The sequence below is a fragment of the Staurois parvus genome, unplaced genomic scaffold (genome assembly GCF_062004578.1).
Source record: "Staurois parvus isolate SC_StPar_1 unplaced genomic scaffold, SC_StPar_1.0 ptg001741l, whole genome shotgun sequence".
Classification (NCBI taxonomy): Eukaryota; Metazoa; Chordata; class Amphibia; order Anura; family Ranidae; genus Staurois; species Staurois parvus.
This window is the reverse complement of record NW_028319537.1, coordinates 95,581-114,770: the sequence shown is the minus strand read 5'-3', so window position 1 is coordinate 114,770 and position 19,190 is coordinate 95,581. Positions and strand designations below refer to the sequence as shown.

At 51.1% G+C, this 19,190-nt stretch overlaps 1 long non-coding RNA gene across 1 annotated transcript in view; it reads left to right on the top strand.

Moving 5' to 3' along the window:
• LOC149434544 (uncharacterized) overlaps window positions 1–13,538 on the top strand; it is a 32,571-nt gene extending 19,033 nt beyond the window's left edge. Inside the window, exon 2 of the long non-coding RNA XR_016308656.1 lies at window positions 12,852–13,538. This is a non-coding gene — a long non-coding RNA (uncharacterized LOC149434544). The remainder of the gene's footprint in view (window positions 1–12,851) is intronic.
• The last annotated feature ends 5,652 nt before the right edge of the window (window positions 13,539–19,190 follow it).

The window sequence follows — 19,190 nt, the reverse complement described above, 5'->3', positions numbered from 1 at the left end:
GCCTGGATGGACTATCCTTTGTCATGTATACCCTTCCCAGCCGATCACGTGTGTGTATGTGTTGCCCGGAGTCTCTGTGTGACATAAACACGACAACGCCGCTCAGGAAGCGCACGCCGTCCTGCGATTACAATGTATCCAATGTCACGTCCGCTGCTCTCTGTCGCCACCTCTGGCCGAATGCGCAGCAGCAGCAGAATGACTCAACAGCCGGGAAGTCACCTGATTTTTCCTAAGCTGCCACTGACGCCTTCTAAGTTTCGAGTGTTTCCAGCGTCTAACAAGTCTCAGCCGCCATTGTGAGAGCCAATCCCGTTCCAGCGTTCAGTCACATGACTTCTGTGTACATTACAGACTAAGGGCTCATGTACACTGCAGCTGATAAACTGACCTTTAGGAGCTTTTCTGCGTTTTTTTTCAGCAGCCCCTGAACTCTCCCCAATGTTCTCCTATGTGTCTGTGTACACATCGGCCTTTACAGGCAGTTAGGTTTACAGTTGTTTTTTTTTGAACGCAGCAAAATTGTGTTCAGGAGTAGATTTTACCGGCATTTCAAACGCCAAACACGTGTAAACACGGGTAATCATGTTTAGAAGCAGTTTTGACTGGTCCATATCCATGGCACAAGTCACTAAGCGATATCTTACTGCATCAAACCCATTTGATTCCACTAAAAAAGGCGACTAAAATACCGCAGGAGTGGTTTTATCAAGTCATTTGGTATTTTAGTAGTGAAAAGCATTCATCATGTTTCAGCTGTCAGCGGGGTTCCCCACTGACAGCTGAATGCAAGAATTGCCAGCAAAAAAAAAAAAAAAATGGCGTGGGGCCTCCCCTCCCCATCCATACCAAGCCCTTTGGGTCTGGTATGGATTTTGAGGGGAAGCCCCACGCCAAAATTAAAAAAAAAAGGCGTGTGGTCCCCCCCAAAATCCATACTAGACCCTTATCCGAACATGCAGCCCAGCAGGTCAGGAAAGGGGGGGGGGGGGCGAGCGCCTGAACCATACCAGGCCACATGCCCTCAGGCACCTTGTCCCCATGTTGATGGGGACAAGGGCCTCTTCCCCACAACCCTGGGCTGTGGTTGTGGGGGTCTGCGGGCAGGGGGCTTATAGGAATCTATATCTAGATCCCAGGTTCCACCCACGTGATGGGGTACGAGTATGGGGTACATGGTACCACTACCCATTCACAAAAAAAAAAAAATGTAGCGTGAAAAAAGATAGAAGACGTTCTTTGACAAGTCCTTTAATATAAGAATGTCCCCCGAAGTAGATCCAACGTTAATCATGATGCCCGCTGCTGCTCTGAAGAACAAAAAAAAGGCTCCACTTCCAACGCTAGCCTCTGGCCCTCTGCCTCTGTTCTTAAATATGTAAGGGTGATGTCACCAGGTGTCCCCACCCCTTACATATTTAAGAACTGTCAAACCAGCTTCTGAGCAGACGGCCGGGGGCCAGTGTCGGAAGTGGAGCCTTTTTTTTTTTTTCCCGGAGTGGCGGCAGCGGGCATCGTGATTGACGTTGGATCCACTTCTGGGGACATTCTTATATTAAAAGGAATTTTCATAGAATGTCTCCTGTCTTTTTTCACTCTACGGCTTTTTTCTTTGCGAATGGGTAGTGGTGCCATGTACCCCATACTTATTCATGTGGGGGGGGGGCAGGATCTGTGGGCCCCCTTGCTAAAGGGGCTTGCAGAATCCGATAAGCCCCTCGCCCGCAGACCCCCACTACCACAGCCCAGGGTTGTGGGGAAGAGGCCCTTGTCCCAATCAACATGGGGACAAGGTGCTTGGGGGGGGGAACTCACCCTACCCCAAAGCACCCCCCCCCCCATGTTGAGTGCATGTGGCCTGGTTTGGTCAAGGAGGGGGGTTGCTTGCTCTCCCTTTCCTGAGCTGCCGGACTACATGCTCAGATAAGAGTCTGGTAAGGATTTTGGGGGGAACCCTACACCTTTTTTTTAAATTTTGGCGTGGGGCTTCCCCTCAAAATCCATATGTGACATAAATGTACAGATTTCAGTAGCTGAAATGTGACCTGTAGCAATATGTAAATGTAGTTTTATTACTTGTTATTAGAGAATTATTCAGTCATAGATACTGTTACGGATCCGCCAGGTTGTACCTCTGGCAGCCCACTAGGCGGAATCACCCGGAGCGTGGAGTCTAAGTCCCGGTCTGCGTTTTCACCAGGGCCCCTGATGGTGGGGATGGGCTTGGAGCAGAACCAGGACCAGGTCATGACCTCCGAGCAATACCACCAGTGGCAGAGGGAGCCTCCGGGGATGAGAGTAGGACAGAATAGAGCCAGATGTGAGGAGGCCGGCAGGATAAACCGGCGGTTGTCACCGTGGGAAATGGCGAGGTACTGAGACGGCAGGCAGAGAGTGGTCAGGTCACACGCAGGGTCAGTTACCGGAGTCAGTCCGCGGAATGGTCAAACAAGCCGGGGATCGGGACAGGAGAAGGCAGCGTAGTCAGGGGCAATCCGGGTCAATCACAGGAGAAGGCAGCGTAGTCAGATAATTCGGGTCAGGGCAGGAGCAGGCAGAAGGTCAAACAATCCGGGTCACAATCACAGGGCACAGGGAACACAGGTAACAGGTCAGACCTTGCGGCGATTTGTGACAGTGCAGGGAATCTTTAAATATCGCGCTGTCACTGTCATTGGTCGCCCAGGACACGCCCCCGGGCTGTCATTGGCCGCCCGCGGCTCCTACTGCGCATGCGCGGCCTCCTGTCAGCCGCGGCCCACCGGGATCTGGTGCCTGTGTCCCGGCGTGAGCCGCCGCTATTGCGCATGCACTGGGGATGGAGCCACGGCGGACCCTGACATTGCCCCCCCCCCCAAGGGCACCCTCCGGGAGCCCCACTGATCTCTCCACTGCGGGTGGCTACGAAAGAACTCCCGGATGAACATTCTGGATGGGTTCCCATGAGTTCTCCTCAGGACCATAACCTTTCCATTTTATCAAAAACTGCATCTGGCCTCCCCTCCTACGGCAACTGAGAATCGTTTCTACCTCGTACTCTTCTTGTTCACCTATGGTGACTGCCTCAGGGGGTCTGGATTCCCGATCCAGGAAGGGGTCCGGTGCGGCCGGTTTCAGAAGAGACACATGAAACACCGGGTGAATCCTGAAAGTCTCCGGCAGCTCGAGTTCGTAAGCCACCTCGTTGATGACCCGCTTGACTTGGAACGGGCCAACAAATTTCGGTCCCAATTTCCTTGATGGACACTGCATTTTCAAGTTGGCAGTAGCCAGCCAAACCCGATCTCCAGGTTGAAGCGTCAGTTCCCCCCTTCTCCTCCTGTCAAATGCCTTCTTGCTGTCCTCCTGGGCTTTCGTGATGGCCTCTTGAACCGTTTTGTCATTGGTCGAAAGGAAATTTAGGATGTCTTGAGATGCAGGTACTGAGCTTTCTGGCATGAGATCGGGAAGAAATGTTGGATGGTAACCGTAATTGGTAAAGAACGGGGATTGCCCCGTAGCGGAGTGGTTCGAGTTGTTGTAGGCAAACTCCGCTGACGGTAACAGCGTCAGCCAGTCGTCCTGTAGGTAGGACGTGTAGCATCAGAGGTATTGCTCTAATACTTGGTTGGTCCTCTCTGTTTGCCCATTGGTCTGGGGATGGTAAGCGGACGAGAGTGACAACTTGATTCCCAATGCTTCGCACAAGGCCTTCCAAAACCTTGAAGTGAACTGGGCTCCCCGATCTGATACTATATCCTCGGGAACTCCATGTAGTCTTACTATTTCCTTGATAAACATTCGTGCAGTTTCCGGCGCTGATGGTGTCTTTTCCAGGGGTACGAAATGGGCCATCTTAGAGAAGCGATCGACAATCACAAATATGGCAATGTGGCCTTGAGATGGTGGGAGTTCGACAATGAAGTCCATGGCTATCATTTGCCAGGCCCTCTTTGGAATTAGCAACGGGCGCAACAATCCTCAGGCCTTGCTTCTGGAGGGTTTATTCCTCTGGCAGGTAGGACAGGTCTGAACGTAGCGCTCGCAGTCCTTGACCATGTTTGGCCACCAGAATGAGCGCTGCAGAAGTTCCAGAGTCTTCGTAACTCCGAAATGGCCCGCCATCGGATGGTCGTGGCAGTGGCCCAGGACCACGGTTTGGACTCCTTCGGGTACTACGATCCGACCCTCCTTCCACAATAACAATAATAACCCTTCGCGGTTCAGGAGAGGCGTCCCAGGCGGCGCTGGTAGTCCCACGGAAGCCTCAAGAAGTTTGGAGCGGAGTTCCGTCTGTAGGACGAGGAAGTTTCTGGATGGTAGGATCGTGTCAGGTCTTGGTGTATCGTCGGGGTCCTCAAACATGCGGGACAGCGTGTCCGGCTTTGTGTTCTTAGAGCCAGGTTGATAAGTGATGTGGAAGGTAAACCGGGAAAAGAAAAGTGCCCATCTCGCCTGGCGTGGCTTCAGTCGTCTGGCCGTCCTCAAATATTCCAGGTTTTTGTGATCGGTATATATCAGGATGGGGTGTGTAGCTCCTTCCAGCAAGTATCGCCATTCTTCCAGGGCGGTCTTTATGGCCAGGAGCTCCCGATCTCCGATGTCGTAGTTTCGCTCGGCAGGTGTCAATTTCCTGGAGAAGAACGCTACAGGATGTAGTAGCTCCTTGGTGCCGTTCCTTTGGGGCAGGACCGCTCCCACTGCGTTTTCTGAGGCGTCTACTTCCAACACGTATGGGAGAGAAGAATCGGGGTGACTGAGAATCGGAGCAGAGGTAAAAAGTTTCTTGAGAACTTCAAAAGCAGTTTGTGCTTCGGTAGACCACTTAAAGCGGATCCCCTGTTTAGTCAGTTGCGTGATTGGGGAGACCAGACCGGAGAAGTTCTTGATAAACTTTCGATAAAAGTTCGCAAAACCGATAAAACGCTGCACGCCCTTCTTATCGGTGGGTATCGGCCAATCCAGGATTGCCTTGACTTTCTGGGGGTCCATCGCGACCCCCGCGGGGGAGAGAACCAATCCCAGGAACGTGATCTTATGCTGTTCAAAACAGCATTTGTCTGCTTTGGCGTATAGCCTGTGTTGGCGCAAACGTTCCAACACCCGCATCACGTGATTTCGATGAGCCTCCAGTGAGGGCGAGAAGATTAAGATGTCGTCCAGGTAGACAACCATGAAGATATCAAGGAAATCACGAAACACGTCGTTTATAAAATGTTGGAAGGTGGCCGGAGCGTTACAGAGCCCGAACGGCATGACCAGGTACTCAAAGTGTCCGTATCGCGTACGGAAGGCCGTCTTCCATTCATCACCTTCCCTGATACAAACTAGATTGTAGGCCCCCCGTAAGTCTAGCTTAGTAAAAACCATAGCGGACCTTAACCTCTGGAGGAGCTCGGGAACCAGGGGTAACGGGTAGCGGTTTTTCACCGTGATCCTATTCAGGTCGCGGTAGTCTATACAGGGCCGCAGTGTCTTGTCCTTTTTCTCTACAAAGAATAGCCCGGCACCGGCTAAGAACGTGGAAGGGCGAATAAACCCCTTCCGAAGATTTTCGTCTATATATTCCCTCAGAACTCCTGACTCGAGCTCCGATAAAGGGAAAATACGGCCGAACTAAATTTCAGATCCGGGTAGGAGGTCTATGGGACAGTCATAAGATCGGTGTGGGGGAAGTGTGTCTGCCCCTCGCTTACTAAACACGTCCAGAAAGTCGTGGTAGGCCGGGGGAATAACCTAGGACAGATCTGTATCCCCATCCATGCATAGGAGTAATTGGGGGGCCACGGGCCCTGAGACGTGGCAACGTTTCAGACAATATGTGGACCGAAACTGAACGGTTCCCTTCTCCCAATCAATCTGGGGATTATGGGCTCGCAGCCAAGGAAGCCCCAAAATGACCGGGAAAAGGGGGGACGCGATGGCGTCCAGACGGAGGAATTCCTGATGGTGATCAGCTGTCAGGAATCCCCGCTGCGACGGGCTCGGCGCAGGCGCAGTGCACTGCCCCGTGTCAGAATGCGGGCACTGAGACCTGGCCGTCCGCGGCGAGGGAGTTCGCGCATGCGCAGTAGGGACCGCGGGCGCGCGCGTGGCACCAATGGCAGCGCAGGGCGGGATATTTAAACGGCCCTGAGCTGTCATTCAGTGCCTTCTGGTCTTTCCTTGTATCCTGTATCTGCGAACCTGTTCTAAGTAAGTTATTGACCCGGATTGTACCTGACCTTGTTGCCTTCTCCTGCCCAGACCCTTGCTTTGCCTGACCTCTCTCCTGAATGCCCCCGTTTGGATCTGACCTTCCGTTGCTGACCTGGCATGTGACCCGACTACTCTCTGCCCGCACTTGCTCAGCCATCCATCCATCCATCCCGACGGGATCACCCGACCTCCTCACATCAGGCTCTTCCCTGCGGGAGCCCCTGGCGAATACCGCTACCACTGACAGGCGTGCTCGGTAGCCACGACCTGGTCTCGGGGTACTTCAAGTCCATCCCCACCATCAGGGGCTCTGGTGAACACGTACCATGGGGCTTAGATACCGTGCGCTGGGGACGCCTGGCCAGTGGAGTGCTAGTGGTACCGCCTGGTGGTCCCTTACAGTACCAGAAGGCCATGACTGAGCCTGGAGGAGGGTCAGCCCCGCTGGGAGATATTTGCAGGCACCTATCAGCCCTGACACAGGCTGTGGCAACCTTGCAGGACAAATGCACGCACCCGTTCTGCATCTGGCCCTGCTCCACAGGCCCCTGTTTCCGCTCCCCCGGTGGAAGAAGCTCTGGGGCCAGTTTCAGGGGCCTCTGCTCCTCTACCGAGGGTTGAACCCCGAGTACCACTACCTGAGCGTTTTCACGGGGACCGAACACGCTTCAGGTCTTTTCGGGATTCCTGCCCCCTGTTTTTTGAATTGCAACCCCGCACCTTCCTAACGGAATCAGTGAAAGTGGGATTTTTAATTTCACTATTGCAGGGTGAACCCCAAGATTGGGCCCATCAGTTAAGGGCAAACCATGACCCTCACCTGGGAACGGTCAGCGTTTTTTTTTGAAGCTATGGCCATCCTTTATGATGATCCACAGCGGGCAGCCTCTGCTGAAGCAACGTTATCCACGCTTCGACAGGGCCGCCGGGCGGCAGAAGAATACGCCTCTGAATTTAGGTGTTGGATGGGGGACACACGCTGGAACGAGTTCGCGTTGCGACACCAGTTCCGTATGGGTCTGTCAGAGATCTTGAAGGATGAGCTGGCCCGAGTGGGGGTTCCCGAGTCACTAGAAGACCTAATAGCCCTGACGATTCAAATAGACCGTAGACTGCGGGAACGCAGGTTGGAGAGGTCCGGTCAGGGTCACGGAAATGCATGGGGTCCAATTCCAGGCCCCAGCCAACAAACCAGAACAAAGATCCAGAACCCACTTCCAGGAGATGCGCAGGAACCAATGCAACTAGGCCTGGCTCGGCCTAAATTATCGCCAGAAGAACGCCAGCGGAGACGCTCTCTGAACCTCTGCTTCTACTGCGGTGAAGCCGATCATATGGTACGATCCTGCCCTCAGAAAATGAGTAAGTGCACCTCTTTTTCTTCTCTGGCTATTGGCAAGGTCAGTCCGTCCCAATACTTAGTGGTGCCCCTCTCCTTTCAGCTTCCAGAAAGGACCGTGGAGGTGACGGCCATAGTTGATTCAGGGGCATGCAGTTGTTTCCTGGATTTAGATTTTGCTCATCAGCAGGGGATTCCCCTCCAGCCCAGAAAACGGGGCTTTAACATATTTCTGGCAGATGGCTCCCAGATAAAGTCAGGAGTAGTTAACCAGGAACTCCCCCTATCGCCACTACCATTGCTAACCAGCATCAGGAATTCCTCCGCCTAGATGCCATTGCGTCACCTCTTTTTCCAGTCATTTTGGGACTCCCTTGGTTGCGGGCCCATAACCCCAAAATTGACTGGGAAACCGGGTCTATCTTGTTTCCGTCCCCGTATTGTCAGGAACACTGTCACACTGCGGGCTCTGCAGCCCCCCAGGTCCTCCTGTGCTCCGAGGGAGACTCCGACCTGAAACAGGTTATTCCCGCAGCATACCACAAATTCTTAGATGTATTCAGTAAGCGGGGGGCAGACACCTTGCCCCCCCACTGCCCGTATGACTGTCCAATTGATCTGTTGCCCGGCTCCGAGATCCCTTTTAGACGGATTTTTCCCCTGTCTGAGCTAGAATTGGGGGCCCTGAAGGAATACATAGAGGACAGTCTCCAGAAGGGGTTCATCCGTGCCTCTACTTCACCAGCCAGGACGGGGATCTTCTTTGTAGAGAAAAAAGACAAATCTCTGCGACCCTGCATTGACTATCGTGAACTGAACAGAGTCACGATTAAAAATCGTTACCCACTGCCATTGGTACCCGAATTATTTCAGAGCCTGAAGGCTGCGGCAATATTTACTAAACTAGATCTCAGGGGGGCCTACAACTTGGTTCGCATAAGGGAAGGGGATGAGTGGAAGACAGCATTTCGTACCCGGTTTGGGCATTTCGAATATCTGGTAATGCCATTTGGACTGTGCAATGCCCCAGCCACATTCCAACATTTTGTAAACGACATTTTCCGGGATTACCTTGACGTTTTTGTAATAGTTTACCTAGACGATATACTGATCTTCTCATCCTCTCTGGAGGATCACAGAATACACGTGACAAAGGTATTGGGTCGATTGCGCCAGCATGGGTTATACGCCAAAGCAGATAAGTGCAGTTTCGAGCAGTCCAGCATTGCGTTTCTGGGGTTGATTATCTCCACCACGGGAATCGCAATGGACCCTCAGAAGGTCTCTGCAATATTGGATTGGCCTGTGCCCACAGACAAAAAGGGCATCCAGCGCTTTATAGGCTTTGCGAATTTCTATCGGAAATTCGTTAGGAACTTCTCGGGTCTGGTCTCCCCCATAACTCAGCTAACCAAACTTGGAACCCGCTTCAGATGGACGCCGGAGGCTCAGGAAGCCTTTGAGGCCTTGAAAAAACTATTTACCACGGCACCCATTTTGGGCCATCCAGACGCTTCCCTGCCCTACGTACTGGAGGTAGACGCATCTGAGAATGCGGTGGGTTCCATCCTGTCCCAGAGAAAAGGCACCAAAGAATTACTCCACCCCATAGCGTTTTTCTCAAGGAAGCTCACCCCAGCCGAGAAGAACTACGATATTGGTGATCGGGAGTTGTTAGCCATCAAAACTGCACTGGAAGAATGGAGGTACTTGCTGGAAGGGGCCTCACACCCCATCTTGATCTTCACTGATCATAAAAATCTCGAGTACCTGAGGACTGCCAAACGGTTACGTCCGCGGCAGGCAAGATGGGCACTGTTTTTCTCCAGATTCATATTCCATATCACTTACAGGCCTGGGTCCAAAAATACAAAACCCGATGCGCTATCACGCATGTTCGAAGACTCCAAAGAAGAACCAGTACCTGATACTATTCTGTCCTCAGGGAATTTCTTGGCTCTCCAAACTGACCTTCGGTCCAAACTAATGGATGCATCCACGACCACAGTGACCCCAGCTGGGGTACCCCTCCAAAACAAGGGGGGACTCCTCTGGAAGGAAGGATTGATCATGGTACCCGAAGAGGTCCGAACCCTTGTCTTGGGGCAGTGTCATGACCATCCAATGGCGGGACACTTTGGCCCAGCGAAGACCCTGGAACTTCTCCAACGTTCCTTTTGGTGGCCAAACATGGCCAAGGATTGCAGGCTCTACGTAAAATCTTGCACCATCTGTCAGAAGAACAAGCCATCGAGGAACAAGGCCTGGGGGCTGCTGCGGCCCTTGCCGATCCCCGAGCGACCTTGGCAAAGGATCGCAATGGACTTTATAGTCGAGCTCCCCCCGTCTCAAGACCACACCGCGATCCTCGTAGTCATTGATCGGTTATCGAAAATGGCTCACTTTTTACCGTTAAAGAAGGCTCTGTCAGCAGCCGAGACTGCGCAAATTTTTATCCAGGAAGTTGTAAGACTACATGGAATCCCGGAGGACATCGTCTCGGATTGAGGGGTCCAATTCACGTCTAAATTTTGGAGGGCACTGTGTAAGGCCTTGGATATCAAATTATCCCTCTCCTCTGCGTTCCACCCCCAGACCAATGGACAGACCGAGAGGACCAACCAGACCCTAGAACAGTACCTGCGTTGCTACACATCCTTCCTACAGGATAATTGGCTACCACTCCTACCCCTGGCGGAGTTCGCGTACAACAACGCCAACCATTCCGCAACAGGGCAATCACCGTTTTTTTCAAACTACGGATTTCACCCTGTCTTTCTCCCTGACTTGGTCCCTGAATGCCCAGTTCCGGCGACACAGGACACGCTAGCTTTCTTCTCCTCCAACAATAAGATGCTACAGGAGGCTATTGCTCGGGCCCAGGAGGACTACAAGAAGGCGTTTAACAAAAGACGAAGAGGGGACCTGGTGCTGCAGCCCGGGGATAAAGTGTGGTTGGCAACAACGAACTTGAAAATGCTATGTCCATCAAAGAAATTAGGACCAAAGTTCATAGGCCCCTTTTGCATAAAGCGGGCGGTCAATGAGGTGGCATACGAACTTGTCCTCCCCGACACACTCAAGATACACCCGGTCTTCCATGTGTCCTTGCTGAAACCAGTAATCCCCGATGCCTTCCCAGAACGAGAATCTCGACCTCCGGAGGCCATAACGGTCGAAGGAGAAGAAGAATTTGAGGTGGAAACAATCCTGAAGTGCCGAAGGAGGGGGGGTCAGACCCAATTTTTTATTAAATGGAAGGGCTATGGCCCTGAGGATAATTCATGGGAACCAGCCCATAATGTCCATGCACCCCGACTTGTCCGGAGGTTCCTTCGTGATCACCCGTGGTGGAGAGATCGGGTGGGCACCCGGAGGTTGCCCGTAGGGGGGGGGCAATGTCAGGAATCCCCGCTGCGACGGGCTCAGCGCAGGCGCAGTGCACTGCCCCGTGTCAGAATGCGGGCACTGAGACCTGGTCGTCCGCGGCGAGGGAGTTCGCGCATGCGCAGTAGGGACCGCGGGCACGCGCGTGGCACCAATGGCAGCGCAGGGCGGGATATTTAAACGGCCCTGAGCTGTCATTCAGTGCCTTCTGGTCTTTCCTTGTATCCTGTATCTGCGAACCTGTTCTAAGTAAGTTATTGACCCGGATTGTACCTGACCTTGTTGCCTTCTCCTGCCCAGACCCTTGCTTTGCCTGACCTCTCTCCTGAATGCCCCCGTTTGGATCTGACCTTCCGTTGCTGACCTGGCGTGTGACCCGACTACTCTCTGCCCGCTGCCTTGTACTGCTCCGTCCCCACTGTTACCGACCCGACCCGTTTGACCCCGCACTTGCTCAGCCATCCATCCATCCATCCCGACGGGATCACCCGACCTCCTCACATCAGGCTCTTCCCTGCGGGAGCCCCTGGCGAATACCGCTACCACTGACAGGCGTGCTCAGTAGCCACGACCTGGTCTCGGGGTACTTCAAGTCCATCCCCACCATTAGGGGCTCTGGTGAACATGTACCCTGGGGCTTAGATACCGTGCGCTGGGGACGCCTGGCCAGTGGAGTGCTAGTGGTACCGCCTGGTGGTCCCTTACATCAGCCATCGAGGTGAAAATAGGGGGTGTCTCCTGACCCACCACTCCCGATTTTAAGCTAGACCCATCCGCCAGGAAGATGTTCAGCCCCCTTTCCTTGGTCTGGAGAGGGATCCCTTGCTGGTGAGCAAACGTGAAATCGATAAAGGAGCTACATGCCCCCGAATCTATGATAGCTGTCACCGTCAAGGTTCTTCCGGGGAGTTGTAAAGACACAGGTATTGCCAGATAACTTGACTGATCACCCCTTTCTGCAGATAAAGGAAAAAAACTAGAAGTGGACTTACACTTTTTTGCAGGACAGGAGCGCACCTGGTGGCCAGCTTCTCCGCAGTACAGACAGAGGTTCTGTGATAGTCTTCTCTGGCGTTCTTCGGCCGATAATGTGGACCAAGCCAGACCCAGTTGCATGGGTTCGGAGGTGTCCCCAGGTTCCGTGCAGATTGTAAAGGTAATAGATCTGCCAGACGGAGATCTGTGTGTGTGTGTGGGGTGTCCCAACAGACCGTTCTGCGGATAAACTGTTGGGTGGTGACAAGCTACCGTTTGTGGTGTGCCTGGTGTGGGGGTGTGTGGACAGTGGAAGAGTGACTAACACCGGGGTTCTGGCTTGTAGGATAGTTGGAGGGATCCTAGAAGGGTGTGTGATTGCTAGGTTGCTCCTCAACTCTAATTAGTGCACCAGATTGTAAGTAAGATTTGTATCTGCCAGTGTGTGGTCGACCGGCTGGATTGGAGTGGAGTCTCCCTCCGGTGGTGGCCAAGAGGTAGTGCGGGCTGTGAAAGTATATCACGGCTGGTCTTATATACGTAGATATATTCAAAGTTAAGTCCCTTTTATTCCCTCTTACCCCAAGTCACAGCCGCACGTGTGCGCCTCAGTTAGCTAGTCACTGTGGGCGTGTGCATTGAACCGTGACACCGTACCAGACCTGACGGCTTAGTATGAATGGAGGTGGGGGGGGGACCCCATGCCGTTTTTTAATATTTTGTAATTGCTGGCAATTCTTTATTTTACATTCAGCTGAATCCCACTGACAGCTGAAACATGATGCATGCTTTTCACTACTAAAATACCGCATGACTTGCTAATATTACTCATGCGGTATTTTAGTAAATCCACTATTTTTCAATTCTGGGCATTTGGGAAGGTCTCCTGAGGTTCTCTTTTTTAAAAACGCTTCTAGAATGCAAACGCGCATAAACGCGGCTAAACTGACGCTTTTTAACCTATGTTTTCCAGCAGTCAGTTTCCATCGTTCAGAAGAGTGTTCCAAACGCCCCGTGCACATCGAGCCCTGATGAATGTGAGGTTAGATGGTGTTTCTGGAGGCCCTGCCTCTGCAGAGGGTGCCATGGAGTGTCAGAAGCTCATAAAGACCCAACACAGCTGTGTGCGGCTCTGAGCTCCGTCACCTCTACTGCCAACCACAACCCATGGAGGCCGCGCCGAAACAATGGATGGGGACTTCCTGAAACATAAAAACACTCGGAAGTTTTTCTGCACAACAATGACATACTTAGAGTGCTTTGAGGATTGCAGACGAGGAAACAACTTGTTATTGTGCAGCGAGGCCGAGGATCGGCTACGACATCCAGAAGACCGAAATGTGATGTATGAAGATGAAGCCATCATTTAACCCCTCACCCTCCGGAGGATTTATCCCCCTTCCTGACCAGGCCATTGCTTTGCAATACAGCGCTGCGTCACTTTAACTGACAATTGCGCGGTCATGCAACGCTGCAGCAAATGAAATTTACGTCCTTTTTTCCCCTCACAAAAATAGAGCTTTCTTTCGGTGCTGTTTGAGCGTCTGTAATTTTTTGTTGTTGTCGCACTATGAACAAAAAGAAAAGAATACTTTTGACTTTTTTGGTAAAAACACATCCAGTAAAAAAAAAAAAGTTTAGTCATAAATTTCGGCCAAAATGTACTCTGCTCTGTGTCTTTGCTAAAAAAAATATCTCAATACGTGTAAATTAATTGGTTTACCGTATATACTCGAGTATAAGCCGAGTTTTTCAGCACATTTTTTGTGCTGAAAAACGGCCCCCTCGGCTTATACTCGAGTCAACGTCTGCAGATGGCTCCCCCCCCCCTTCCAACAGAAGGGAAACTACGGTAAGTACAGGGGTGGGCAGGGGGCTGCTGTCTCTTACCTGGCTCCGGTCCCACGACGATCCGGTCCAGGAAGCGCGGCTGCTCCTTCATTCGGTTCGTCCACTGGATGTTCGCGCGGCTGCTCGGCTCCGCCTTCTCACCGGTGATTGGCCGCCAGAACTGTAGCTCAGGAAAGGCACACAGGCGGCCAATCACCGGCGAGGATGCGGAGCTGAGCGGCCCTGCGAAAATCAAGTGAAGGAGATGCAGGTAAGTGTGCCGTGCTTAGGTGCTGCTGCAACCACATATGCTGGCTGCAGCAGCACCATACTGGAACAGGGGTCAGCAAGTGTCAGTGGGAGGAATAGTGCCCCATCATTGGTGTCACTGATACCAATGATGGGGTATTATTCCTCCCACTGACACCAACGATGGGGCACTTTTCCTCCCCCCCACTGACACCAACGATTGGGCACTATTCCTCCCCCCCCCCCACTGACACCAATCATGGAGCACTATTCCACCCCCCACTGACACCAATCATGGGATACTATTCCCCCCCCCCCCACTGACACCAACGATGGGGCACTATTCCTCCACCCCCCCCCACTGACACCAACGATGGGATACTATTCCTCCCACTGACACCAACGATGGGACACTATTCCTCCCACTGACACCAACGATGGGACACTATTCCTCCCACTGACACCAATGTTGGGACACTATTCCTCCCACTGACACCAATGATGGGACACTATTCCTCCCACTGATACCAATGATGGGGCACTATTCCTGCCACTGATACCAATGATGGGGCACTATTCCTGCCACTGATACCAATGATGGGGCACTATTCCTCCCACTGACACCAATGATGGGGCACTATTCCTCCCACTGATACCAATGATGGGGCACTATTCCTGCCACTGATACCAAAGATGGGGCACCATTCCTCCCACTGATACCAATGATGGGGCAGTATTCCTCCCACTGACACCAATGAAGGAGCACTATTCCTCCCACTGACACCAATGATGGGGCACTATTCTACCCACTGACACCAATGATGGGACACTATTCCTCCCACTGATACCAATGATGGGGCACTATTCCTCCCACTGACACCAATGATGGGGCACTATTCCTCCCACTGATACCAATGATGGGGCACTATTCCTCCCACTGACACCAATGATGGAGCACTATTCCTCCCACTGACACCAATGATGGGGCACTATTCCTCCCACTGATACCAATGATGGGGCACTATTCTACCCACTGACACCAATGATGGGGCACTATTCCTACCACTGATACCAATGTTGGGGCAATATTCCTCCCACTGATACCAATGATGGGGCACTATTCCTCCCACTGATACCAATGATGGGGCACTATTCCTCCCACTGACACCAATGAAGGAGCACTATTCCTCCCACTGACACCAATGATGGGGCACTATTCTACCCACTGACACCAATGATGGGACACTATTCCTCCCACTGATACCAATGATGGGGCACTATTCCTCCCACTGACACCAATGATGTGGCACTATTCCTCCCACTGACACCAATGATGGAGCACTATTCCTCCCACTGACACCAATGATGGGGCACTATTCCTCCCACTGATACCAATGATGGGGCACTATTCTACCCACTGACACCAATGATGGGGCACTATTCCTACCACTGATACCAATGATGGGGCAATATTCCTCCCACTGATACCAATGATGGGGCACTATTCCTCCCACTGATACCAATGATGGGGCACTATTCCTCCCACTGATACCAATGATGGGGCACTATTCCTACCACTGATACCAATGATGGGGCACTATTCCTCCCACTGATACCAATGATGGGGCAATATTCCTCCCACTGATACCAATGATGGGGCACTATTCCTCCCACTGATACCAATGATGGGGCACTATTCCTCCCACTGATACCAATGATGGGGCACTATTCCTCCCACTGACACCAATGATGGGGCACTATTCCTCCCACTGATACCAATGATGGGGCACTATTCCTCCCACTGATACCAATGATGGGGCACTATTCCTCCCACTGATACCAATGATGGGGCACTATTCCTCCCACTGATACCAATGATGGGGCACTATTCCTCCCACTGATACCAATGATGGGGCAATATTCCTCCCACTGATACCAATGATGGGACACTATTCCTCCCACTGATACCAATGATGGGGCACTATTCCTCCCACTGATACCAATGATGGGGCACTATTCCTCCCACTGATACCAATGATGGGGCACTATTCCTCCCACTGATACCAATGATGGGGCACTATTCCTCCCACTGATACCAATGATGGGGCACTATTCCTCCCACTGATACCAATGATGGAGCACTATTCCTCCCACTGATACCAATGATGGGGCACTATTCCTTCCACTGGTGTTCCCACCCTCGGCTTATACTTGAGTCAATAGTTTTTCCCAGTTTTTTGTGGTAAAATTAGGTACCTCGGCTTATATTCGGGTCGGCTTATACTCGAGTATATACGGTACGTGAAAGTTATAGCATTTACACACTGGCGGTATAGATACTGGGATTTTTTTTATTTTACTAGTAATGGTGGCAATCAGCGACTCATAGCAAGACTGTGGCATCATTCTGACATGGGGGGGGGGGAGTGACTGTCACTGACATCCCCAGCAGGGTGGATAAAAATCAATGATTTAAAAAAAAAAAAAATTTTTTGAATTTTTTTCTATTTAAATCAGATTTTTTTGATTTAAATCGGATTTTAAATAAAATGCTTTTGAGGAAAATATATTACCATCCAAAGGTTATTCCATCATGAAATAAAGATTAGTTCTTTAATTATGTAGAATAAGGCTGTATATGTTTAATTTTTTTGGTAAATAAATTCCATGAATCCATTCACAATGTCATGCTCTTCCAGAGGTTTTTGTAAGATTATTGGGCAGTTTCTCTGCCTACAAGATATTATCACAGATGTTCGGTTTACTTTTGCAGTTCTCAAAACTGACTCAGCGGAGATCACATGCCTCTTCTTCACAGCAAAAATGTTATAACATGAACAGAGTTCAGAAAAAGACCTTCATCCTAACTTCTACAAACCTATGAATACAGAATCAACCCCTTCAGTGCGAAGTTTCAAGAAGTTCAGTGAATAGAATAGAAACAATATTTTTCTGATAGTTTGGAGTGGAATAGATCTGCACGAGGAGGGAGGGGCTGACAGTGTGAGGAGGGAGGGGCTGACAGTGTGAGGAGGGAGGGGCTGACAGTGTGAGGAGGGAGGGGCTGACAGTGTGAGGAGGGAGGGGCTGACAGTCTAAGTTTCTTAAAATATATATATTTTGTTTAGCCAAATTAGTTATGGATGGATGTTTGTTTAAGCAAATCACATATGCTGGAATGTTATTGTTTCAGATGAATAAATCTATTTAAATTGTTATTATTAAGGTAATGATTATTTTTCTCCTTCCTAAGTACAACAGAAAAGTTGTCCAAATATGAATGATTACCGTATTTGCCGGCGTATAAGACGACCCCCCTACTTTTCCTGCTAAAATGTAGTGTTTGGGCTATACTCGCCGTATAAGACTACCCCTCTTCCAATGCACACCAGTGGGAGGAATAGTGCCCCATCATTGATGTCAGTGGGAGGAATAGTGCCCCATCATTGATGTCAGTGGGAGGAATAGTGCCCCATCATTGGTATCAGTGGCAGGAATGGTGCCCCATCATTGGTATCAGTGGCAGGAATGGTGCCCCATCATTGGCATCAGTGGCAGGAATGGTGCCCCATCATTGGCATCAGTGGCAGGAATGGTGCCCCATCATTGGTATCAGTGGGGGGAATAGGTGCCCCATCATTGGTATCAGTGGCAGGAATAGTGCCCCATCATTGGTATCAGTGGCAGGAATAGTGCCCCATCATTGGTGTCAGTGGGGGGAGGAATAGTGCCCCATCATTGGTGTCAGTGGGGAGGGGAATAGTGCCCCATCGTTGGTGTCAGTGGGAGGAATAGTGCCCCATCGTTGGTGTCAGTGGGAGGAATAGTGCCCCATCATTGGTATCAGTGACACCAATGATGGGGCACTATTCCTCCCACTGAGACTTGCTGACCCTGTTCTCGTATGGTGCTGCTGCAGCCAGCATATGTGGTTGCAGCAGCACCTCTACACAGAGCACTTACCTGCTGCTCCGGCACTCAATTTTCGCGGGGACGCTCGGCTCCGCCCCCTCGCCGGTGATTGGCCGCCTGTGTGCCTTTCCTGAGCTACAGTTCTGGCGGCCAATCACCGGTGAGGAGGCGGAGCCGCGCAGCCGCACAAACATCCAGTGGCCGAACTGAAGGAGACGCCGCGCTTCCTGGACCGGATCGTCGTGGGACTGGATCCAGGTAAGAGACGTCAGCCCCTGCAAACCCCTGTACTTAATGCCGCAGCCCCCCTAACATGTGTACCGGCGTATAAGACGACCCCCGACTTTTGAGAAGATTTTCAAGGGTCAAAAAGTCGTCTTATACGCCGGCAAATACGGTAACCTATTAAACTGGGGGTAAAAAAACTAATATGAAAAGTTGTTATTCTAAAAATCTTCATCTACTTGCATATTACAGTTATACCATCAAGAATTAGTCTTTATGTAGAAAACTAGGATTTAAATCCAGCCCGACTAGTGATTTAAATCAAATCCACCCTGATCCCCAGTGACACCAATACAGTGATCAGTGCTAATAAAAAGCACCGACACTGTACTAATGGCACTGGGCAGGAAGGGGTTAACATCTGGGGCAATCAAATAATTTTTTATTTATTTTTTTACACAGGGGAGCCATACAAAGCAGTGTTCAGGAGCCGACAGGGGAGAGATCTGTGTTGCTTATACACAGGTCTCGCCCCCATCAGAGATGCTGGGCTATCACCAGGTGCCAGCGAGCCACGACCCAGTGATTGCCAGCAGAGGCCGCAAATGGCAGTGTGGGTAGGCGAACGTGCGCCCCCTACCCAGAGATGCAAAATCACATGCATCTACACACACAGAAGCGGTTAAGAGTAGTAGTTGTAGTATAGTGTGGTCAATTTACATATACACTGCTCAAAAAACTGAAAGGAGGACTTTTTATTCCGAGTCCAGCATCAATGAATGTCAATGAAACTCCTGGGATTTTGATCCGGTCAGGTAATTAGCAAAGGGGGTTGTTAATTTCATTAACACTAAAGTTGCTGAAACTGATTAACAGGTGCACTAGATGGGCAACAATGAGACGACCCCCAAAACAGGAATGGTTTTACAGGTGGAGGCCGCTGGCATTTTTTTCTCTACTCATCTTTTGTTTCTCATTAGTTTAGCATTTGCTTAGGGTCAGTGTCACTACTGGTAGCATGAGGCCATATCTGGAGCCTACAGAGGTTGCACAGGCAGACCAGTTCCTCCAGGACGGCACATCAATACATACTATT